This window comes from Acomys russatus, chromosome 20, assembly GCF_903995435.1.
Source record: "Acomys russatus chromosome 20, mAcoRus1.1, whole genome shotgun sequence".
Taxonomy (NCBI): Eukaryota; Metazoa; Chordata; class Mammalia; order Rodentia; family Muridae; genus Acomys; species Acomys russatus.
In genome coordinates, this window is record NC_067156.1 from 12708321 (window position 1) to 12733656 (window position 25336).

Sequence of the window (25336 nt, forward strand, 5' to 3'; positions counted from 1 at the left end):
TGTAAATCTTTTCCTAGTCTGTAGGCTGCCATTCTGTTCTGTTGTCAGTGTCCTTTGTCTTACAAAAGCTTTTCAGTTTCATGATGTCTTGGCATTTTCACAGCAGCCTTTGCTTCTAATGAAGTGGCTGGAATTGAGTGAGTGTCATTGTGAGGGGACTGAGGTCTATGGGCAATTCAAGGCACTGTCTCCCCCACGCTTTGGCTCCAGGCCTGGGGTCTCTGAATTAGCACCGTAAGTGGGATGCTGGCATCTGTTAATATTTTCGTGTCCTCTATTATTTTTCATTTATTTTTGAGAGAAAGAGAAGGAGTAGGAGGAGAGACAGCATGTGTGTGGTGTGGCATGCATGTGGAGTTCAGAGAACAATCCTCTGGAGTCAGTTCTTTCCTTCTTGCAGGAGTTCCAGATGTTGACCATGGGCCACCAGGCTTCTGTGACAACACTTTCCCTGCTGAGCTATTTCACTGACCTTTGGGGCTCACTATTATAATTGTTTTTCTTAACCTATTCCCAAATTCATATTCTGTGTGTGTGTGTGTGTGTCTGTGTGTGTCTGTGTGTGTGTGTCTGTCTGTCTGTGTGTCTGTCTGTGTGTCTGTCTGTCTGTCTGTGTCTATATGTGTGCATCTTCAGAAGCACCATAATGAAAGAGGCAATACCTCCTTCCTCCTAAAGCAACACTGCTGGAGATAAAATGTGAGCTATATATGGAACCCTAAGACCGTCTAGAAGCTACATTTTTAAATAAGTAAAGAGAAATAAGTGAGATTAATTTAAATAATATACTTTATTTAGCCTAATATGTCAAAAATGTCATTTCAACATATACCAGATACACAGAGCTATCAATGAAAGTTGCTCTTGTTCAGCACTGTGCCCATGATAACGGATGTAGACTTTACACTAAGAGCTTATCTCAGTTCAAACTGCCCACGTCTCAGCTACCCAGGAGCCATGCGGGTTCATCTAGCTCTCAGCGATGTCTCCTGTGGAGCTGTTGCTACCTTCTCACACCTCAGCTCTTCAACTGCATATGTTTCACGTTACAGAAGTTGCATCCATGTGTGTAAATATTTTAATGTAGATTCTAAGTCTCACAAATGCACACACATATACAAATGCACACACAAATTCCTAATGTGGCTATTGACAACCAATATATTTCCTTCTGAGTTAACCTGGAAAATGAAATAAAGTACTGCCATTTGCTGGTGCTTTCTGAAAGTGCGTATGTGTTCACCGGGGTGATAAGTGATTGGTGGTGTCAGTGCCGCTGGCTCATGACCCTGGATGGCCACGACAGCCATGGTAACCATTTTAACACAGTGCCACCACAATGGCCACCTATTGCATTTGAAAAGTTGACCTTGTAACAATATTCATATCCTCTTGTTGTGTCTACTGACATACTCTCAACCCAAAAACTGTTTTCAAAATGAAAGGATAAGCAAGTACTCTGGGTTCATTAAATTATCCTACAGTGTCAGTAAGGACAAAGCACAAAGAAATGAATATACAAAGGGAATCATCCTTGAGTGTTGGCAGTTGAGCTACGGGCATATAATACTTGGAGACAGTGATCTGAGATGACAATGCTCCCAGGATCCCTGAATTACTGTATAACTGAAATAATTTAAGGTCAACGTAATTGTTGAAACCTGAGAGAGATTTATCTCATTTCTACCACACTAAAAATATTTTTTGCTGAAACGAAACTCTGCAGCAAAGGATCTAAGTTCCTCTCCATTAATTAGTAAGAGCTAAGATACCGTTAAATACTTAAAACAGGGATCAAGTGACCAGATACGCTCTAGCTGGTGGGTAAATTGATCACTGGCACTGAACTCATCTGCTTAAGTAAAACTCTGTATGCATCATCCAGCTGGTGTGAGGGACTGCTGGCCCCGCATTCCTGCTCAGCGCTCAGTCTTAGAATCTTCTCTCCCTGCTAGTTGCTTCTCAGGGAAGTTTTTCTGAAGTGTTTGTTCTTGGCCTTAGACGAAAGGCACGGCTCAGACTCTTTCTGTTCTACCAAGGTTGTTATAAGGTCACCCCCTGAACATTTCTACTCCGCAAACAGACAGCAAGTCAGGGCTAGACGACTGGAAGGGACGTCAAAATGCACCATTTCATTCCCCCATTACAGTAAACTTTAACTTCCAAGAAATAATTGCCATTATTGACTTCACATGATTGCAAACTCAACAAGCAAGGACCAAAATGTCAGGGTTGTATTCAGCACATCAGGGGACAAATGTATCTTCGACGGTTCTGGTACCCACAGAGGAAATGTGAGAGGAAGTGTGAGTCTGAGTCAGATAAGCAAATCCCAAGAGCTGATAGTCATATCTGCTCTATTTTTATAATTTTTTACACAAACATTTATATTATTACACATAAACTACCTACAGCAAGAAGAAGCACCAACTATCAGGAATTCTGCTCTTAATCGGATAATAAAGCCAGTAATCACATCATTGCCTCCTCATCTCGGCAAGTGTTAGTGTAACCCTTAGCAATCATGGGTAACATTATCTTGGAAAAGAATTCAGTGAAGAAAGCCGGCTTTAGAGGTGCAGTTGTGGGGAAACAGGGATTGGGGTGATAAGCCACTTGCTCAAAAATGAGTAGGGATGAAATCAATGAGACAAGAGTCGGCAGTGAGAAAGCCCTGCCTATCTCAAGGCCTCCACTCAACCACTCACACATAACCCTTCCTTCCAAAGCAATGGTTTTCCGTGGGAAGTCTCCAAGAGTCAGCCAGGATTGCTGGACATTTGAACTATTTTAGTCACTACCTAACCTAGTGTTTTCCTTGATGACATGAAAGTAGTAGTGAGTAAAAGTCTTGGAACCATATTGCAAATGAAGGTGTCACAGTCTTTATGGGGAGTCCCTATATTCCTTCCTGCATTGACTATAGAGAGGGAAAAAGTAAGCAGCAGCGAAAACGAAGCCTTGCTAAATCTTGCAACCTTAATACATAGCTTTTGCTAATTGTGAGGAGATGCAACACGGGAGTGAAATACTTTCAAGTACATTGAGATATTATAATTGTCTTCGAGCCTGATTGCAGTGGCATGAATTGTGCCAGAAACTTCTCACACAGAAAACATATTTACTTGGAAGACCAACTGGCTCACTAACTATGATTATTCAACTATAGAAATCTAACAAACACTGTTGGAAATAATTGAAGTGAGTTCTATACTTCAGGGGAAAAATCAAATGAAAAATATCTGACAATGAAAGAACTCAAACCTTTGGTGGATATCAAAAGTTTGGGGGAATCTCACGTCTGCTGCTATAAACTTGACAGCTTCCCAATTCTAGAAACATTTTTTGATGACAGGGATGATGATATTAACAAAAGTAATTTTTTTTAATTTTTTAATTAATTTATTCTTGTTACATCTCAATGGTTATCCCATCCCTTGTATCCTCCCATTCTTCCCTCCCTCCCATTTTCCTCTTATTCCCCTCCCCTATGACTGTTCCTGAGGGGGATTTCCTCCCCCTGTATATGCTCATAGGGTATCAAGTCTCTTCTTGGTCACCTGCTGTCCTTCCTCTGAGTGCCACCAGGTCTCCCCCTCCAGGGGACATGGTCAAATGTGATAAAGAAACTGTGGTACATATACACTATGGAATACTACTCAGCTATTAAAAACAGGAATTCTCGAAATTTGTGGATAAATGGATTGAGCTAGAAATGATCATAATGAGTGAGTTAACCCAGAAGCAGAAAGACTCAAATGGTATATACTCACTTATATCTGCATACTAGCCCAAGGGGCATGTCCCACGAAAGCCTTCACTTACCAGGAAACTGGGACAGAGGGGAGGACATCCTATTGGGACTCTAGATGAGAGAAGCATGGGGGAACAACAAAGTAGAAGGATCCAGAGGGTTCTAGAAACCTACAAGTAGAACAATATGATAGGCAGATTTGGGCCCAGGGGTCCCACTCCAACTAAGGCACCAGCCAAGGACAATACAGGCGGTAAACTTGAAACCCCTACCCAGATCAAGCCAATGGTCAGAATATTCTCCACAGTTGAGTGGCGAGTGGGATATGACTTTCTCACGTACTATGGTGCCTCACAAAAGTAAATTCTTATCGTTGGAAATAAACTGTATCATCATTTAAAATGTTTGTAGTGCTGAGAGAACCAATATTTTCCAAGTGGCAAAGGCATGATCTTATATAATCAAACAAGGACTGAAAATCTCTACAAACTATGTCACCCACTAATAGATTTGCACATAATGAGTGAATTACTCAGTTCTTTGACTACTTTTAGATGACTCAAGAAGCAATTTTTTGTTGAGTTTCTATGAGTGTTATATCAAAAATCAATGGCTGGTCCTCAACCCCGGGTCACACAGAAAGCCCCAATTAAACTCGGGGGAAGTCAGGAATAAGAGAAAGAGATTTGTATGGATGAGGGAGGGTCTGGCAGGAGTTGGAGGGAGATGGTGTTGGTAGCCAGAGTGTAATGTACACATGCATGAAACTGTTAAAGAACAAAATGTGTTCATAAAGTAAATATGCTTCTGTCTTAGTTTAACGGGCTGTGGAAATTCTTTGTTCCAAGATACTTTCCTCACTGCTGTAATCAAATACCTGACAGGAGGTAGTTCAAAGCAGGAGGGGCTTACTGTGGCTCATGGCTTGAGGAACTGCTCCCTCACAGAGGGGAAAGCTTGGTAGCCAGAACAAGAAGTCAGACATTGAGGAGCTTCCCAACTGTGTGAAAGTGTTTCACATTTTTTTGCTTTGAAAAAATGTTTTTCTTATTATTACACTGTAATGTAATTATCTGTAATGTAATTATGACTTTTATAAATGAACTGCTAGGTAAATATTTTGATGTATGAATTTGAATGTAGACTAAGGTAACTATTGATAGCTGTAGCCGCCATTTTCTGGAGTTCTTGGAAAGTCTTCAGGACACAATGTTTGAGAACCTTGGTATCACGTTCTTTAACCCCAGAGTCTCAAAGCAGTTCGCTGACATAAATAAAAGAAAAAATTCTTAAAAGGAATGCTTTCCTCTTAATCACATGAAAATGGTAGCTTAGACAGTGATTTTTCATCAAATGAGATGCTGAGGCACAAGGCACATGCAAGGCCACCAATCCAGCCAGAGATAAACCTCTGAAGGGTAAAGCCTGAACAGAACCCAAGAATCAATCAATATGTTTTTGTTCCGTGACTTCCACAAAAAAATGCAGTCCCTTATCTAAGACAATACCTACCCATATTCTGCACATAAATACAGTTCTCCTAATGAATCCAGATATAAAATGCAAGTGACAACATGAGAATCTGGTTTTCAAACCACAAAAAAAAAAAAGCACCAAATGACTGTTCCATTTGTGCACCCGTGCTGTTTTATGAGGATGTGTTTTGTGGTTGAGTTTTATGAAGATCGTGTTTACAGCTACATGGAATCCCATGTGCTCAGCACAAACTTAATTTACTTTATATTAATTAATTTATTTAATCACTTAACAGCCTGATGGCAGCCCCCTCCCTTCCCTTCTCCCAGTCCCCCACACACACACATCCTCCCCCAAATTCCTTCTTTCCCTTCTCTGAGAAGGGGAGCCCCCACTCCATGGGTACCAATCCACCCTGGCAAATCAAGCTGCAGCAAGAATAAGCGCATCCTCTTCCACTGGGGCCAAACAAGGCAGCCCAGCTAGGGAAAGTGATCCAAAGTCAGAGACAGAATCAGAAACAGCCCCTTACTCCCATTGTTAGGGGACCCACATGAAGATCAAGCCACATACCTGCTACATATGTGTAGGGGGGCTAGGCCCAGCCCATGCAAGTTCTTCAGTTAGCGGTTCAGTCTCTGTGAGCCCCCATGGGCCCAGGGTAGTTTACTCTGTAGATTTTCTTGTGGTGTGCTTGACCCCTCCAGTTCAGTCTTTTCTCCCACTCTTACACAAGACTCCGGAGCCCAGCCTGTTATTTGACTGTGGATCTCAGCATCTATTTTCATCAGATCCTGGAGGAAGCCTTAATTTAGTTGCAGGAAGACAGAACTGAAATGCATTCTGCATGGATGTATTATAATGTGTAAGGGTAAAATAAAGAAGCACACATCTTACACATATTATACCCTTTAATAAAAATAATCTCATGCCACAAGGAGGAAATATTTGTGTTGAATATCCTGAGTGTGTAAGCATCTACTTTTCTCTCCTGTCCTTCTTAAATGCCACCAGTGTAACTGATAAAATGTTTTCTGAAATAATTTTATTTCAAAATTTTCTCTACATTTCTATAACCAAGTTTATAAGATTCTTATTCCTTCCTCTTTTTTTTTTTTTTTTTTCTTCCTTGGTTTCCAGAGTTATCTTCATAGTTACACAATGGTAAAATCAAAACACAGTTTTACTGGGTCAAATTGTATTACTAGCCTCTTAGAAGTCTATTATGGAGTTCTCTGTCAAATGAACATATATAAATTCTTAGCAAGATTTGAAGGTCACATTTTGCCAGGAGATTTCAATAGAATCTGTGCTGTGCCTGTATGTGGCTAATTAAAAAAATGTCTTCTAAAAAATTAATTAGACTAATCTTTAACACACTGGTTCTTAATGTTAAAAAAAAAATCCACCTTAATTTTCTTTGGATCAATTTGAGTGGTACTGAGAGGCAAGAGACAAAAGGCTGAGGTGGGTAATTTTTTTTCTAATCAACATAAATTGTGTTAATCTTTCTTCTTTGCCTGGAATGAATTTTAGCATGGGGGTATTTCAAGGCATAATGAGTTCCTCACTATGGTGGGAAGCTTTCGCTGGCACACATCTCTGGTTCACAGTGTCCTTCATAGAAGATTTTAATCTTAAGAAAACTTAAGATACATAAATCTGATAGTTATGTAAGCAAATGAGACTTTCATTAGCTTTCTCCTCATATATTCCATAAATACACACGACAAGAAGCTGGGGAGATGCCTCAGCAGCTAAGCCACTCACTCTGCAATTATGAGGACCAGTGTGCAGATCCCAGCACCTGCGTGACAAGCTGGCTTCCTGCCTACCCAAGAAAATATGGGCCACAGAAGTACAAGCTCAGAGAGATAAAGGAGGATGCTTTCCTCTGGCCTCCACACCCCCACATAGGCACATGGACCCCCGCAATCCACACCTACATCTAACTCACACAGACACATATGAATAAACAGATAGGTAAGTAAGTCTGTTTTAAAGAATACAAAATAAGGTAATCAGTATTTCTAACAGTGTTTTTGTAGAAAACAGCCTCTATATTTTCCTGATGTTTGGGATTCATAAATTTTAGACTTTAAAGTTTCTATTACAAAATAAGCGCTTATAAAGGTAAAATGAGGGCCTTCTGCCTTGCTTCCAGATGGAGCTGAAGTGCACTCTGCACGAATGTTTTGTAATGTGTAAAATAAAGAAGCACATATCTTACATGCATCACATCCTTTAATAAAAGTAATCTCGTGTCAAAATGGGCACACTCTCCATTGCTGGTGGGAATGCGAACTTGTACAACCACTTTGGAAATCAATCTGGCGCTTTCTCAGAAAATTGGAAATAGTACTATCTCAAGACCCAGCCATCCCACTCTTGGGCATATGCCCAAACAAGGATATTCGTTCAACTCTGTTCATAGCAGCTTTATTTGTAATATCCAGGAACTAGAAACAACATAGATGTCCCTCAACCAAAGAACAGATAAAGGAATTGTGGTACATTTCCACAATGAAATACTACTCAGCTATTAAAACCAAGGAAATCTTGAAATTTATAGTCAAATAGATGGAAATAGAAAAGATCATCCTGAGTGAGGTAACCCAAAACCTGAAAGACGCACATGGTATATACTCACTTATAAGTGGATTTTAGCCATATAGCACTGGACAACATTCTGCAATTCACAGACCCAAAGAAGATAAGTAACAAGGAGGATCCAAGGGAAGATGCTTAAATCTCACTCAAAAGGGGAAATAAGATAGAGGTAGTGATGGAAGAGAAGGAACAGTGTAGAAGAAGAAACATAGAGTGATATGAGGGTGGAGATCAGACCTGCGGAGAGTGGGGACAGGACAGAGGCCTGCAGAGAAAAGAGAAACTGTGGGCAAGGGCATCTCTGTGACAAGCTAGAGATCTAAGTCAGGGTAGGCTCCTGAGAGGATATGAGAAGACTCTAGCAGAGACTTACAGTATCAGGGGTTATAGAGACTGAAGAGGACACCCTCTAACTAGACAAGACTCCTAGCAGAAGGAGGAGAACACCAACCCACCCACAAAAACTTGAACTCAACATTCATCATGCCGACAAGATGTGCGTGGATAAAGATAGAGCAGAGACTGAGGGAATGTCCAACCAGTGCCTGGCCCAACCCAAGACCCACCCCATGGGAGTGAACCAACGTCTGACACTACTAAGGATAATCCACTATGCTTTCAGACAGGAGACTATCAGAGTTGTCCTCTGAGAGGCTCCACCCAGCAGATGCTGAGACTCACAGCCAAACATTGGGCGATAAGTAAAGAATCCTGTGGGAAAATGAGGGAGAGGAAAAAGGGACCTGGAGGTCACAGGAACTTCATAATAAGACCAACAGAGCCAACTAACCAGGGTCCTGAGAGGCCTGCTGAGATTGAAGCACCAACCAAGGACTTTGCATGGACTGGGCCTAGACCCCCTCCCACTACAAAGATGTAGCCAATGGGGGTAGATGAGGCTTCAAATGTGTCCCCTAGTAAGGGGAGCAGGGGCTGTCTCTGAAATGGACTCTCTTGTCAGCTTTTTTATCACTTCCCCCCGCGGACCATCTTGCCAGGCCACAGGGGAAGAGGCCCTGCTCAGTCCTAATGCCACTTGATGATCTGGAGTGAATGCAAAGGGACATCTTTTCTGAGGAATAGGGGGCAGGGGAGGAGGAGAGGGAGGGAGGGTGGGGCTAAGAGGTGAGGAGGGATGGACTATGACCAGGTTGTAAAGTGAACAAATAAATATTTGTGCTGATTATATGTAAATCACTAGTAAATATGAGATGCAAAAATTAAACTTTACATGCATTATAATGCCTTAGTGTAACATAAAGCTATGTGTTGTGTGTGTGTGTGTTTATATACATGTTTGTAGCTGTAGCCATACATGCCCACACATGTGTATGCAAGACATAAACAAAATTTGCCTCCTTCAGCTTTTTTCAATATCATATGCCCAAGATAGAGCATCAAACGCTAATAAAATGGATGGTTCTCCTGTGGCAGGCTGTGGTACAATACTGACTTCTAATTCCATCCTGCATCCTGGCTACAAGTATACCAGGCAGCTAAGTAAAAGAGATAGTACTCATTTTAGTTTACGCATATATGTGTACCATATGTGTGCAAGTGCCGGTGGAGGTCAGAAGAGGGTATAAGATCCTGTTGAACTTGAGTTCCGGGTGGTTGGGAGCTCCCTGGTGTAGATGCTGGAAACTAAACTCAGAGCCTCCACATGACTAGTAAATGCTCCCAATTTCTGAACCATCTCTCCAGCACAGCAGACAGTGTTTTTATTTCATGTCCTACCACTAACTTTTAACCTCAACTCACACTAGAAATTCTGAGTTTCTGAATTAGGCAACCTAGAATTTAAGTTAGCTGACATATAATTTAAATAAAAATATAAAGAGAGAAAGTTATCATTTTCTGTTTCCACATAGTGGCTCATGTGGGAATGTTGCTTCTCAATGTCCTGTCGACTTCAGCATGCCAGGGCATAGGATTGATGACTTTAATTCACAGTGACTTGGGAGGCAGCCACTCTCGGGTTCAAGAGTGAAAAGAATCGTCTGCATTCATTTCTGCACATGCTGGGTGTGCCAAGGGAACCAGAAGTCGGTAATGGAGGAGATGGATCTACTTCTACGTTGGACATTGGTATTTAATCATTGTCCCTGAGATGCAGGCTGAAGCGGGGCCACTTCACGGTGGAAGAAGAATGGAGGACACTAAAGCCACCTTGCAATCAGTATATCATCCAAGGTAGAATTTTTATTAAAACGATGAATCTCAGTCAAGGTGAGCCACCTGAGAGATACCTCAACACAGTGACTCTATGTGAATGCCACCTGGTGTCCTTCTCAGCCTGCTACAATCAGAGGTGACCGGGGACCAAAGGAAAACAAACAAACAAACAAACATGTAAAACATTCAGTCTAAGACTGACAGGGAGAGGAAAATAGCCAGAAACAGGATCCTAAGAAGTCACTAATGACCCTACACTGTTAGTTAAATCTATGTATAAACTCATGTATTTGTGTGTATGAACTATATGAAAGAGAGAGAGAGAGAGAGAGAGAGAGAGAGAGAGAGAGAGAGAGAGAGAACATGCACATGCAATGTGTACCATACACAGAAAATACAAGAGTGTGTTCTAAGTTTCCATTTATTTCCTCATTCTGTGTTTTGGAGCAATTGTTTTTGTTTGTTTGTTTGTTTTGGTTTTTTGTTTTATTTTTGTTTTGGTTGGTTAGTTGGGTTGGGTTGGGTTGGTTTTTTGAGACAGGGTTTCTCTGTGTAGCCTTGGCTGTCCTAGACTCACTTTGTAGACCAGGCTGGCCTTGAACTCACAGCGATCCACCTGCCTCTGCCTCTCAAGTGCTGGGATTAAAGGCGTATGCCACCACGCCAGGCCCCGCCGAAATTTTTTGATGAGCTCGATGATATTTTTTGTAGCTAATTTCCAAACACATGGAAATTATTAGTCTATCCAAATACCAATTTCCCCCTCCCAAATAATTAAGACATGTACTTTAAGAAAACAAAAACATTGCAAAGTAGCTCAACTGCAGTAACACATTCAATTCAAATAATTCCGGATTGTGTGTTCTCCGAATGTAATACAGGGCAAGGGTGGTAGGCTACAGTGCCCACAAGGGCTAATCGCCCTGTGAGGCGCTATCTACTAATAAATCTTAAAAAATAAGCAACGAGGAAGGACAGCAGGTTACTGAGAAGAGACTTGATACCCTATGAGCATATACAGGGGGAGGTAATCCCCCTCAGGAACAGTCATAGGGGAGGGGAATAAGGGGAAAAGGGGAGGGAGGGAAGAATGGGAGGACACAAGGGATGAGATAACCATTGAGATGTAACAAGAATAAATTAATAATAAAAAATTTTTTTAAAAAAGCAAGGCTGAGAAATCCAATTAGAGGAAGGAAAGGTTATGGTTAGACACTTTTCAGTGTGGATCCAAAATCAAAAGACATCTGAAATCAGGCCGGAAAGCTCACGTCACTATGGTGTCGTTTTAGACAAGCAGGTTAAAGAAAGCCGAAGAGGAAACTAAAGGGTTGGCACTGGGCGCAGAGGGCACCCAGAATCCTCTGCGATCCTTTCTTCCCTTCGCTTGCCATCCCCAGTCTCATGTGACACCTTCTGCCCTTCTCTTCACTTCCTCCCTTTATCTCTGTACTGGGATTATGGAGCTTCAGATTGCTGCTACTCCAATCGTCTGGCACCTAGAATAATAATGTCAGCTGTGGGGAGATGGGTGGGGAGAGGAAAGTGATGCAGGAAACGAGCTGGAGAACAGTGTTGGAAAAGAAATGTTGATGGAGACGCATGTAGTGTACCCGGTCACTTCCAGGGTAAGGTTTAGGGAACCTTAGACATCAGGTGCTCCTCTCTCTTAGTTCTAATCCGTAAATTCTCTCAGGAAGTAACATCTTTGAAAAGCATTCACCTCTCAGAGACAAGAACTATTTGCTATTTATATGTGACTCTTCTGTATCACAATAATCATATGGATTATTAAATAACGGCTCCCTTTGCTATCGTCAGCTCCCGTGGAACATCTATTTAAAACTGCTGGAGTTTACGCTCTCACAGAACATGTTATTCTGAGACATCTGACCTCCGCAGTAATTTCCTTGGCTTTAGTAGAAATTATGATGGTGCAATATTCTAGAAAATTGCCTATTCAGAAAACAGAAGAATCCATGTTCTTTCAGTTCTCATTCTTAATAAACTGAAAATAAAGGGCTATATTAAGAACTCGTGGCTGTTGCTAACCAGCTGCTTCATCCTGCATGGTGACTTCATGCCTCCAGGCCTGGCCATCCTCCTCTGTTGAAGATCTTCTCGAATAAAAGTCCATTTGTCCTGGGCTAAATGAGCTTCTGAGTAGGGTATTCCAAGTTGTTAATAGTGTAGGAGGGGTTATAAGAGGCCCATATTCTAGAACCTTCCAACTTAGGCCCCTATTTCTATAATAAACGTGTTAGTGTAAATGGATCAATATAGTTGGGTCTTTGTTTTGTTTTGTTTTTTTATTACAGGTAAATAGGAATTACAAGCCCAGGGAAGCCCTTGAGGAGTCTCCAAATGCCACAATCAACTGCTATTTCAAAGAAAACAAAATAGATGGTTCTGGAAAGTCAATGCTGTTTCTTCATTGAATTTTAGGTAAGTGTTTAAGACAAAAATTTCAAGAGAGACATATCTAATCTCTCAAAATGTGGTTTTCTTCTTTGTATAAAAATAGAGTTAAATAGTATCAGTATCTTTTATTCGTTTTGTACTTTCGCTGAATTTCCGATTAAATACTTCATTTATTTACTTTTGCTTTCCTTTTTTTATTAATTTATTTGTTTGTTCAGTTTACATCCCAATAACAACCCCACTCCCTCTTCTCCTCCCAGTCCCACCCACTTGCACCATACCTACCTCCACCCCACCCGACCCCACCCTACCTTGGGTACCAGCCCACTCTGGCACATCAAGTCACATCAGGACTAAGTACCTCCTCTTTCACTGAAGCAAAACAAAGCAGCCCTGTTAAGGAAACTGGATCCAGAGGGAGGCAATAGAGTTCAAGTCAGAGAGAGCCTCTGCTCTAATTGTTAGGGAACCCACCTGAGGACCAGGCAGCCCATCAACTTCACATGTGTAGGGGGCCTAGGTCCAGTCCATGCATGCTTTTTGGTTGGTGGTTCAGTCTCTATGAGCCCTCATGTGCCCAGGTTAGTTGGCTACATAGGTCTTCTTGTGGTGTCCTTGGCCCCTCTAGCTCCCTCAATCATTCCCGTAACTCTTCCACAAGACTCTCTGAGTTCTACCTAATGGTGAAGGTGTGTGTGACACCACTGGCCAGCTTTCTTTATTCCTATTAACAGAAACTATCTGAACTGGATTTATGTGAGAGGTGGCTTATATTGAGGAAAAACCAGCAATATTTTATTATAAAAGTTACCTAAGATTTTAAATATAGAAAATATATTTAATATCAAAGATTAAGTCAGGATGACATAGCATATAACCAGGTTATAGTGACATAAAACGAAAGGAAGGTAGATACTGTCTGTATGTTGGCATACTAGCATGTCAGGGTGGGACCTAAGTGATTTCAGAAACTTCCTCTTGGGCGATTTTATAACATCTAAATTAGAGGTGAGAAGCAATAAGATTCAGGTGCACTAAATTTTGCGGTGCCACATACAATAAAACACACAGGGAGAGAGAGCGAGGAGGGAGGGAGGGAGGGAGGGAGGGAAGGAGAGGGAGGGGAGGAGGGAGAGGAGGGGGGAGAGACGAGAGAGAGAGAGAGAGAGAGGAGAGGGAGGGAGGGAGAGAGGAGAGGAGAGGAGAGAGAGGGAGAGAGAGAGAGAGAGAGAGAGAGAGAGAGAGAGAGAGATTGCTTTGTTTTGCCTAGCTATGAAATACATAAACAAATCAATGTTGGCCTACCCTCCAATGCTACAAAAGGCGGTGATGGCAATGTACTTATACAGTGTTTTCTTGAAATGAGCTGTAGTTACACTTATGCAAGACAGAGAAGAATCAGCAAGTTGAGTAACGGTCATGTTGACAATTCCTGCTCCGCCTAAGACCACCTTCCAAACAAGCATTGTTTTATTATCTGCTTTAAGGAACGGCCATGTCCAGAACCTCAGAAAAGAGTCGTGTTTAGTTCTTAACTAAATGCAGCTGACAGGACGCCTGTCACTGCCTCGGTCTAATCCAATAGGCACCCAGGCTTCCTTCCCGCATTAAAAGCTATGCAAGTGAAAACTGTTTATCACTTCAAATCACTTAAAGTACAATATAAGTTAGAATGACATTGTGACATGTCTGAAAACAGCTTTGATTAAAATTCAGATTTAGAGTCACCATCCACTTTAAGTAAATGAGATAAAAGATCAGAATCATATGTATGGTAAAATGACCACTTTCAGACACCAAAATACCCTTTGTTACTTTGCTTAACTTCAAAATGAAAACAAAAGATTCTCTCATGTTCTTAAGTTTGTATAAATTTTCCTTACTGAGACTAGATGTAGAACTAAAACAGTGATTTCCTTTATTTTCAAGTGATTTGTTAGCTGGAATTCCCAAAAGCTAAACTGAGTACATTTCAAAAATCTTAGTAAGTCAATTTGCCTTATGTACCCATAACTCTAGAAAAGAAAATGAAAGTGACAAACGTGTTTCTGAGCTCTTTATTCTGCAGTTGTGTCTGACACTGTCCGTCTTTACCCTCAGTACACTTACTGGTTTTGTTCAATGCTATCTATAATGGGGACTATTGCCTGTTTTGGACTATAATTTATTCTAATCATTGACCCCCGCTACTCCAAGTGACTTTTAACCCTGGAGTCCTGTGACACCACCTCTTCCTAAAAACCATATTCCTACATACACAATATTAAAAGAATTTGTTGCTATTAAAAAGAAACATTGTCACCTTTCCCATTCCAAACTAATAGAAAGATCATTTTAAATTCTTAAGAATACTCTGTGATTTTTTTTAATTTAATGTTCAGATATCATAAGCAGCATTATATTTGACATAAGAACATCTTTGTGGGACACAGCATAATCTAGAATTATAGTTCCATGGTTGTTTATCCATAGATTTTTCACCTATAAGTTGGATCTTACTTCTCCCTCTTAATACTGGCTGTTTGCTACTTTAAGATTTTTTTTTTATCATGTTAACATTTCCCAGTTCCTATGTTGGATATATTGAAAATCAAAGAAGCCTGGAGGCCAGTGTCTCGCTTAAAAGATAGCCCTTTTGCCCTGTCTCCACCACCCTAACCCTCTCACAGGCTTTCTGGCATTAAAGCGTCTGCTCACTTGATCATTTCAGTGCCTGCCTTCGTTTCGTTAAATAGAAGGGCCTCACTGTTCTCATTTCCTTCTCATTTATATATGTAGCCATTTTCTTTTCTGTCTTATCTCAGAGGCTATCACAACTGCTCGTCTCTCCAATCTAATGCACTTGTGGCTACCCTCAGAAGGACGCACTGTCCCTTCTACCAATGTTTTTCATCTATTCAACCAGTGTTAATGTTGGCTCTGAACGCTCTAATTTAGAATCCTTTCAAATAATGTCATCCTGGACAGAGCAGAAGTGCTTGGACCCTCTCATACTCCTGAAGCTGAAAGGCACGGTGCTGAGTGCTTTCTGTGGCTTAAAAGGCAGTAAATAACACATCTTTTCCTTAGTTTGGTAAAATTCTGATCACAAGCATTAATCTCCAGATTATAGAAATGAGACTTTGTACAGTTAATTTAATTTAAAAAAAAAAAAAGACAACTGGAAAAGAAAACACTGTCACTAATAAAATATGTGACGTAATACGTAAGTCTAAAGAATTGGCCAGGATGACACAGTTGGACAATGGGGTAGACACTCAGCTTGGAAACAATACATGAAGGAAAGCTACAAAAATATTGTTACTGACTTCATGGAGTTCCCTAGAGTGGGAAACACCCATCATCAAAGGTCACTTGAGCCAACCAGCTGCTAGTGAGTTCATTGGAAAGGAGGAGTAGGCGAGTTAAGGGGCCGGTTCTTAGACTGAAGAATTCATTTTGATAAAGATTTGTATCCACTGTTTCTAAAAACAATTCAAGGAAATGTTCTAAAAATGATATAGTCTGTAATATAATGATGTTGAACCAAAAAGTACGGTCTTTGGGCAGGTAAGTGGCATTTCAAAGTGGAAATCATCCTTTATCTATCTTTGTAACCCTATAAGCTAGCATAGTATGTCTATGTGACACACTATAGGTAGTTTCTAGAGAAATGCATGATGATTGATGAAGATGACCAAGATATATATATGTATATATTCAACTTTATGCTTAATCACCTTGTATTATAGGCAGTCTTGTGTGTTTTGCTAAACTTGAGAATCCTGGGTCCCAGAAATGCTTAATAACTTAGCCAAGTTTCAGTAAGTTGGATATAAACATTCAAACCCAGACATTCTAAGCCTGTGGACTTCATGAGTATGTTCCCCTTCTTCTTCTGTGGCATAAATCATGGATAGTTTTAAGACACAGAAGCAATATGTTTATGATTTTTAAATATTATTTTACAGTACACCAATATCAAGAGATCTCTCCTGTATCTTAAGCAATTGTCCATTAAGCACAAGTTCCCTTTTCAATGTCTTGTCTCCCCTTTCTTTTTAAAACTACCAAAATCTGCTTTCTAATTTACATTTAGGTCTACTCATGTCCATTCTTTAGTGCTTTACCCTTAAGTTAATATTTCAAAAAATGTTGCTTTTATGCCATTTTAAATGTGAAATTTTTACCAAGTTTGTTGAACTTCTGTGCCTAAAAGATGCATTCATTTCATTTCAAGAGCTAGGAAGCGATGCCCATGAAACAGCAGAGCATCACGCCTGGTACATAATTAATAGCTTACAAATAGCAGATGACAGGATTCAGTTGCCCTTGCTGACCGCTGACTTCCAACTCATGGACACTCTCACCTGCTCTATCAACCACACAACAATATCTGTGCCCCGAGTTCTTTAGAATTCCATTATGTGGGCACAGTAGATTTTTGTGGGACTCAGGACCTCTGGACCCTCACAGTTGATCATTGCGAGGATATGGGTATCTTCGTCTCTTCTGAACTGTGTTCTTCATGCCCTTCCTTTTACATGCATGGATTCCTCTGCACAGTCTCTACTCTCATCCACACCTCTCTTCACCTAAATGCACTCACTCTTCAACAACATTAAAATCCTGTAGGGCTGTGGCTGCTACTTTTTCACAGACACTATTGATGAACACTCTGGGGCCAACAATTGCCAGCCTTACCTACAAGTTGCAAGCCTCTGTGATGGCCCCAGTGCTGAGCCTGGTGTAGACAGCAGAAAGAAAAGCAACCTTTTTCCAGTTATTCCCACAATCATATCCTAATGTCTCCTATTATCTGTCTCCCTTCTTAGTTTTTCATAAAGGATAAATGCCAGGTCTTTTCAGTTTCGGTGACACTCCTGTGCCAAGCACGATGAGATCTTCCAGTTTGTTGAGCGTGGGGAAGTCGCCTACTTGGAGATGGGCATGCATGTTCCCAGTGTAGTCAATTAAAAGGCTTTATCGAGCCCCTGTAATAGACAAGGAGGCCTCCAACCTGTGAAGGAGATGCCCCAGAGAGGATTGTGGCCATCTGCCAGACCAAAGCAGATGCTCCCTGCCCCTCATGACACTTAATCTTCATAATTATCCTTCTGATTAGCTGCCATTGTTTTTGCTGTTCCGATGTAATAACTAAGGATCCAGTAGCTTGGTAACTTACCAAGGACATATTTCTGATAAAGACACTCTTTCTTCTATAGCAAACTCTCCCCTTACATCAGTTTTCCCATTGGGTCCTATAAGAAGATGACGCATGGTAGACACATTTATAATATTTTCCAGATGCTATTTATAAGCCTACAGATTCTCTTATTAGCAAGTAAATATATGTTTAAGTTGATGTTAAAATAAACATCATGTCTGTTAAACAAGAGTTTAAGAGGAAGCACAGTATGGTTCTAAGAGCTCTTTGTGTAAAATCCTCCTTTATTTCTATACACATATTCTATAAATGACATTGCTTGAAGCTATAAACTGATAGAAACTTAGGCTAACTTTCCTGGACTCACCCCTGGGGCCAGGGTCTTTCACATCAAGAATTTCATTCTTCCCCTTTTTTCCTGAAGAAACTTTATAAAGTGAATATCTATGAATACTTGTGAAAGGTTTGTAAAGATGGAAAATAAAATTTGCCCTAGACTTAAGGATACTATCAGCACTTCTATAGGAGTGTATAGGACTGTAGCATTGGATCAGCATTTCAGCGCACTAGGTGTTCTTGTGGACGGTGCAGGTTCAATTCCCAGCACCAGCATGACAGCTTACAATCTGTAACTCCAATTCTGGCCCTCTTCTGGCCTCAGCAGGCACCGGGCACACACATGCTGCACAGAAACACATGCAGGCAAAGCGCCCATACACACAAAATGAAAGTAGTAGATAAACCTTAAATGAATGCATCAAACTGTTCTGGATTTCAGATTGTCTCAAATGAATAAAGCATGCATGTAGGACAATTCTCAGTTCTGGGGATTTCTAACAATTTTCTAACAACGGGCTACAGATTTGACTGTTTGTTTTCAGATGACTCACACAAATAGTTGCAGAGTCTCTCTTACTCCATTTGCATAAAGGAGTAGGATGGCTGTCTTTTTTTTTATATGAAAACATTTTCTGACTATCCCATGTCTTCTTAGTATGTAAGCAGACCCAGAGTTACATGGCTTCTGTTCTGAAGTTGAGATTTTTCTGTGGGTAGTATACTCCATAAAGGGTCTATTTGGAGGAAAACAGCATCAGCACAGTCGAGCTAAGGTCACATTCTTCTCACCCAGGCACAGAAAATGAGCTCAGTTAACTAGGCTACGTTCCATCTTGCAACACGTTTAGCAGCAGCCAGTTCGTGGACTTTGTGTTGATGGTGCTTCCACTTGTGAGACGCAGGACAACACCTCTTGAATCCCTGGCACATCCCCACTGCCCCTGTGCTCTCCTTTCCCATGAAAGTTTCCTCAGGAAAGGTGTGCAGGCATTAAGTGTAATGTTTAAAATACCCTAATACAAAAGCATTTCCATCTACTCCCAGATTCTCTTCTGGTATTTTTGGGTTTTTTTTGTTTTGGTTTGGTTTGGTTTTTTTGGTTTTTTTTTTGTTTTGTTTTGTTTTGTTTTGGTTTTTTTTTTTTTTTTTTTTTTTTTTTTGTGGTTCCTGAATAAGACACCTAAAAATTAAAGCTTAAGTCTTTCTGCCACTTGGTTCTGACTAGGAACTCTTCCTTGGTGTAGAAAGGATGTCTGTGCCCTCTAGTTCTAAGGCCATAGTGTGTATGGCTATAACCTGCAAATACAAAGGGCTCCTGAAGGATATAAAGTCCCTCAGAATTTGATGTCATTCTAATGTCACTCTAGACAGCTCATGGTTGCCTTCTTATGAAAATATGCAGAATCTCTTTCACAGCTATACCCAGAGGCCATGCTTAATGTATACAATCTGCAATACTCTATGGTTGCCAAGTAACCAGTAAAGGTATGTCGAGTTCTGCAGTGCATCATGGATAACTGAAACGCTGGCGTTCTTTTCATCTGTGACCTTAGCCTCAGGTCTATGCTCAGCAATGCCAGATGTTTGTAGCAGCAGGTAAAGCTCATCAAATGATACAAATGAGAACACTTGTCATAATGTCCTTCTCTGATCTGGTAGAGATTTTGAGACGAGCCACAGTAGGGAAGTGGATCCATTCTACCCTGTCTAAATGCTTTGCATTAAAAAGCTGTGACTTTATAAGGCAATGTGGAAACAAGGAAAACATGGGTAAAGAAAGATGACTGAGCAAGGACACAGCTGTACACACGTAAGAGTGATTGTGGGCGTAAGAGGAACTCATGGCCGCTATTTCCTGTCTGGGATATTTAGTCCATGGAGGTGACAGCTTCCAAAGCCCCAGGAGTGGAGACCACCTCTTCTTTAATGTTTTACATTTTAAAGGTTGAGGCTGTTGTATTTTTATGAAACCAGTAACAAATCTATGATTGAGTTGAAATAAAAATGACCATTCATTTTCTAGAGTGAAAAATACAATATAAAGGAAATGTCAGTTCAGGGGTCCCTCAGCCTTCACTCCTATGACCTTCTGTGGCTTCATGTCCCCAGCCCAGGAAGAGAAGCCAAGAGCCAGACCTTCACTTCTGGGAGTGGGTCTTACTTTTCTTTAAACAAGAAACTCTTCCTCACTGTATGAATCTTCCTGTGCAGATGTGAACAAGCATCTCTTCACCCCAGACACATTACACACAACAAAACAAACATAGGATCCCTCACCAGTCAGCCATAGTGAGCCAGTGAGTTTATGGTGATGATTTCTGAGAGGATGGGGGATTACTTAAAAGATCACACTTGTCTGAAAGGGAGGTGCCTCCCCAAACCTACCAGAGCGTGAGCAGCACTGATGAAAGCTGTCGCTCTGGCACCCCTGCACAGCATCTCCCTCCTGTCTCCAGGAAAGAACGCTTCAATTTTGTAGAAATAGCTGCCCAACATTGCCAACTCATAACAAAATTAGTTGTGTAACATCTGAGACACACAAACACATGGGAGAGGGAGAGGAAAGAAAGGAGGGAGGGAAGGAGGGAGAGAGAGGGTGGGATAGAAAATCAACCATCCATTGCTAGTTCTTGGGTGGTGTTCAGAAGTCTTCCCACTCTACTCCAAGCAGGGTGTATCGGTTGCATTCAATTCCACCTCAGAAAACATTAGGCAATACCCGTTAATATTTTTATGGTCGAAGTTAGTGGTGGGAAGGCTACAAGCGTTTAGGGGGCATAATCTGAAGTGCTGATAAATGTCCTACTACGCTTTGAAGTGTCCAGATTATAGACATTGCCAGAGCTGAGAAATTTTGCTCAAAAACATTAAGGGCTACAGTTACTATCCACCGGGCACAGAAGCACCAGGTACTTTCCACAGGTCATTCATTTAATCCTCGGCTCTGGTCCACTAAGCATGTCATCCTGCATTGCTTGGGGGATGCTCAGGTGGGTGGTCAGGAGCTTAAATGGCTTACTTAAGGCGATGCAGTCAACAAGCAGAGAACCGAATCTGAGCAAGGACGACTCAAGCTCAGCTTCCATCAGGTCGCCATGTCCCTTCCCTCTTCTGTATTCCCTAAGCCTCTTTGTCTCCACGGTGTTCCTATTAAAATACATGCGTGTCATCTCAGCATTCTGACAGGATGGTTAACTGTGGCCATGTACTCCATTCCTAGAATGAATGGCTGGTTTTGTGAATTAGGGCTAGAGAAGAGATCATGGGGTTAGAAGCAAAAAAATAAAGAGTTTTTTAAAAAGAGAGAAAGGTGCAAAGAACATTTCAAAAGGTAATGTCCATGATGAAAACAAAATTTCAGAGCAAGAATTAAGAAGCTAAATGAAAACAAACCAGCCAGGTGTGGAGGTGTATGCTTGTAATCTCGGTTCCTGGGGCGACAGGAGGGTCAGCAGCCCTGGTCTACATAAACCCTGTCTCTAACATACAAGACAAAACAAAAAGCCAAATACTGCACCAGATAGATACGTGATGCATCGTGTGGTAACTGGTAGCAGGCATTACAGGAGTGGGGAGTGCAACTCTATCTATGTTCTTAAAGGGATGACAAGTTACTTCTTCCTGCCTGAGGAGTTTACCACACTGCTTGTTGCCCTGCTATATGAGCAAGAAACCCAGGAAGTATCTGTCATCAGGAAGCAGGAAGGCAGGCAGCTCACTTTAGACAGCACTTGCTGGGGCATAACAAATGACCACCCTACCCATGCCCATCGACAGCAAGTGAGAAAAAGGTAAAAAGCGGTATTTTCAGAGAATGATTTTGCTGAGCCATGATTCCCCTGCCGTTCTGCTTCGGTGGTTCTAGCATCTGCCTTCAGCACTTCCTGGTGACTAGCTGGCCTCTGTCCCTTTGCAGGTTTCTATTGGCCTCAGCCTGTGCCTCAGTGTTGCAGTTATTCACCATTCTCTCAATGTGTCACCATTTTCATTTCTTCCTTGTGAGACTTTTCTGGGTGAAGAGATCTTTCCCATAAGCCCCTCTGAGTTTTCTGAAACAGATCGCTGTGCGTTTTGTGAGTTGAACCAACGAAGTTTGTTTTCCCACAGTCAGAAGTCTGAAATCAAAGTGTTAGCTGGGTAAGCCTCCCTCTGAAAGCTTCAGGCAAGAGTCCTTCTGATTCTTTAAGGTTCTGAAACTTGTAGGCCTTTTTTGGGCCGGCATCATTCAAATCTATGACTACATATTCACATGACTTTCTGACCTCTGCGTACCCTCACTATGATCCTTCCTTCTCCTTGAAGACGATTCTTAATGAGTTCTGGGTTTTCTAGTAGATAAGGATTATTTTGAAGATTAACTTTCTTCTCCCTCCTCTCGATCTCTCACTCCATCCCGTCTCGTCTCCTCCGCTCTCTCCTCTCCCTCCTCCGCTCGTCTCTCTCTCTCTCTCTCTCTCTGTGTGTGTGTGTGTGTGTGTGTGTGTGTGTGTGTGTGTGTGTGTGGTGTGTATGCATGTGCACTCAAGTGAGTGTCCACAAGCCAGAAGAATATGTCAGATCCCTGGACCTGGAATTATGGGCCGTTGTGAGCCACCTGACATGGGTGCTGGGAACCAAACATGGCTCTCCTGCAAAAGCAGCAAACACTCCTAACCTCTGAGTCTCTCTAGCCCTTGCCATGACTTCTAGGGACATCACTTGTAGATTAGTCAAGGTTCTCCAAGAAACAGAACTAATATACATACATGTACAGATGTACACACACACACACACACACACACACACACACACACACACATAAAGAAAGATGTGTTAGTAAGAATGACCCACACAATTATGGAGAGTTGTCTCCAAATTTGTAAACTAAGTGCCTGAGAAATCAGGGAAGATGGTGGTATGAATTCCATCTGTGTACAAAGGGAGGCAAAGACCAATGTCCCAACTTACAAACAAACTATCAGGAAGAGAGGACTATTTTCTCCTGTTCTTCCTTTTAGTCTGTTCAGGTTGCGAAGGGATTAGAGAAGCGAAGCCAACATTGGTAAAAAGCAATCATGTTTATCTCACTCATAAGTAGCCTCGGCAAATACTCAGAATAATATTTGACCAAATATCTGTGCCCTGAGCATCCTAGTTAAGTAGACACACAAGTGAAATGCCGCACATTCATCTCACTATGCCACCCACAGCAGTTTTTCTACACATTCCAGTGACATGACACTGGCAGTGGGCCACCAGCGACTGGCATAGATACTTCCCTGGGATCTATAGCAGAAGACAGAGGAAATAAAAATGCTTAGTGTTCTGTTAGGAAACAAAAACAAGAGGATGCATATTAGGACACACAAACAGCACATGCATTACAAGTCCACATATTTCTTTATATATTTTTCTTGAGCGTCTCATCCTATGGTCCAGATTGGCCTCAACCTTATAGCAATTTCCTTCCATCAGCCCCATCATCAAATGCCAGAATTACAAACATGAGTACCATGGACGACTATTTCTTTGTTGCTACAACTGTGTGTATTTGTATATTTTTTAATTTGGTTTTTTTTTTTAACTTAGCTTGCAAGATAATGAGCTTTACTGTGGAGTTTTCATACCTTTATTTGTGGGTCTCCCTAACTTCCTTCCACTAACCCTTGACCCCCCCCTTGCTGTCTTCCTTCTTCCTCCACGCTGTACCTCAACTCAGCATTCATGCTGCACGGATTCCAAAATTCATTCTTCTGAGTGATGTCTTCTATAGATTCCTCCCAGGGAACTTTTTTGTCTGATTGATTGATTCTTCCATTTCCAACATTTCTAGTTGTTTCATCTTTTTTGGTCATGGTGTTCTTACTTAGTTGTCCCTAAAAGTACGTTATTTTCTCCTCCAAGTTAGAAGCTGTTTCATCCAGTTCAGTGACCTTCTTGTCAAAGTCCTGAACTGACTCTTCCTTGCTTCATTCATCTGCTTATTTGAGTCCTTTATGTGGTTGAAGATCCTTTAGAAATACTTCTTGTAAGTTTCAGCTTTCTCTTAATCTTTGGTTGCTGTGTTGAGTCACTATAAACCTGTGGATTACAATCCGATGTTTCCCTTGTTTTGTATATCTTTTTACTTGTGGAACACACACACACACACATACACGTACACAGCTCCCGCTGCTCCTGGCATGGTTGTGTTTTCCAGTTTTTATTTTCCTCACTCTTTTGCTTGTTTTGAGATGCATTTCATGTTCATCCTCCCACTCAGTTGTCTTTTCTTGTATTTCCTTCTCCTATTGCTGTTCAGTGGCAGCAACAGACAAGATGATGTGACAAGATTCCAAGTGTTAAATTGCAGCAGAAGACACGTGGGCCCTTCACATGTGTCCTCTGTATGGTTCAGAGACAGAAGCTCTAGAGTCTGGCTGGGAGAGCATAGATTATGGATTGGCCTTAGTGCTAAGAGTGTGAAGATTTATCTAAGGAAGTTGAGAGTGAGTTGAAGAATGAAGGAGTGTATAGGGCTATAGGCATGAAATACAATAGAGAGTCTCTTGTCAATATAGAGAGACTGTTGTATTTTAGAAAGAAACGGGACAATCATAAGAGCCTCTTCTGATGAGATAAGTTAAAACACCACAACTTAATAAAGGACAAAAGTTCTAAGTTATAGTACAAGATTAATAAAAATAAACAATTTCATAAAATGCAAGACGGTGTACCCTCCATCAAAATTCCTTCCTCACTAACATGATGCGGTTTCTTTTTCCCTTGGCTTGCCTTTTGTGTTCATTTCCATGGGGAGACAAGATGGCTGTTAGTCTTAGTAATTTAAACAAGTCCTGTATCCTTCCAGATACCAAGGATGGCTGTGACCAATCCCCTCTCTGCCACATTTGACAGGTCTGAGACTCTCTCACCGTACGTTACAACCATGTCTATGGCTTGAGGTTTCTCCATGCGCTTTCTGTCACTGGTATTTGGGGTAGAAGTGAGAAGGTGTGAAAACCCTGCCTTCTGAGTTTCACTGAGACTTCACTGACAGCACAGTTCTGTGTCCTAGGGCACAGCTTCCTCCCCTCCCGTGTGCCAACCCAGGCAACGTAGGCTGAAGGGTCAGCATCCGTGTCTCAGTTTCATTTCTCATACCAGGCTTTGCCCTCTCCTGTTCCAGTGCCTGCTCTGCCCTCGGCCCCTCTCCACGCACACCTTCTCTAGCTTTTGTGAGGATCCCTCCCAGGTGGGATCCTGATCTGTCCATTTTCTCCCGGGACGCTGTGTCTTAATACCTGTTCTCCCATCAGAGGGAGCTTCTCTTGCTCTGTGTCCGACTCTCCCAACCAGAGTGTCCATGCACACTCTTCCTGGGCCTACTCACTAATCCTTTCTTCATTTCAACTGCTAATGTACAAACCATAATAAGTACATTTATCTAGCCTCCT

At 41.4% G+C, this 25336-nt stretch overlaps 1 protein-coding gene across 6 annotated transcripts in view; it reads left to right on the plus strand.

The window, feature by feature from the left end:
* Positions 1 to 25336, plus strand: part of Dtna (dystrobrevin alpha) — a 358243-nt gene that overhangs the window by 160368 nt on the left and 172539 nt on the right. For all 6 annotated transcript variants that reach the window (XM_051163351.1, XM_051163346.1, XM_051163348.1 and 3 more), the window contains exon 2: positions 12334 to 12460. The gene's annotated coding sequence lies outside the window, so the exon portion shown is untranslated. The remainder of the gene's footprint in view (positions 1 to 12333; positions 12461 to 25336) is intronic.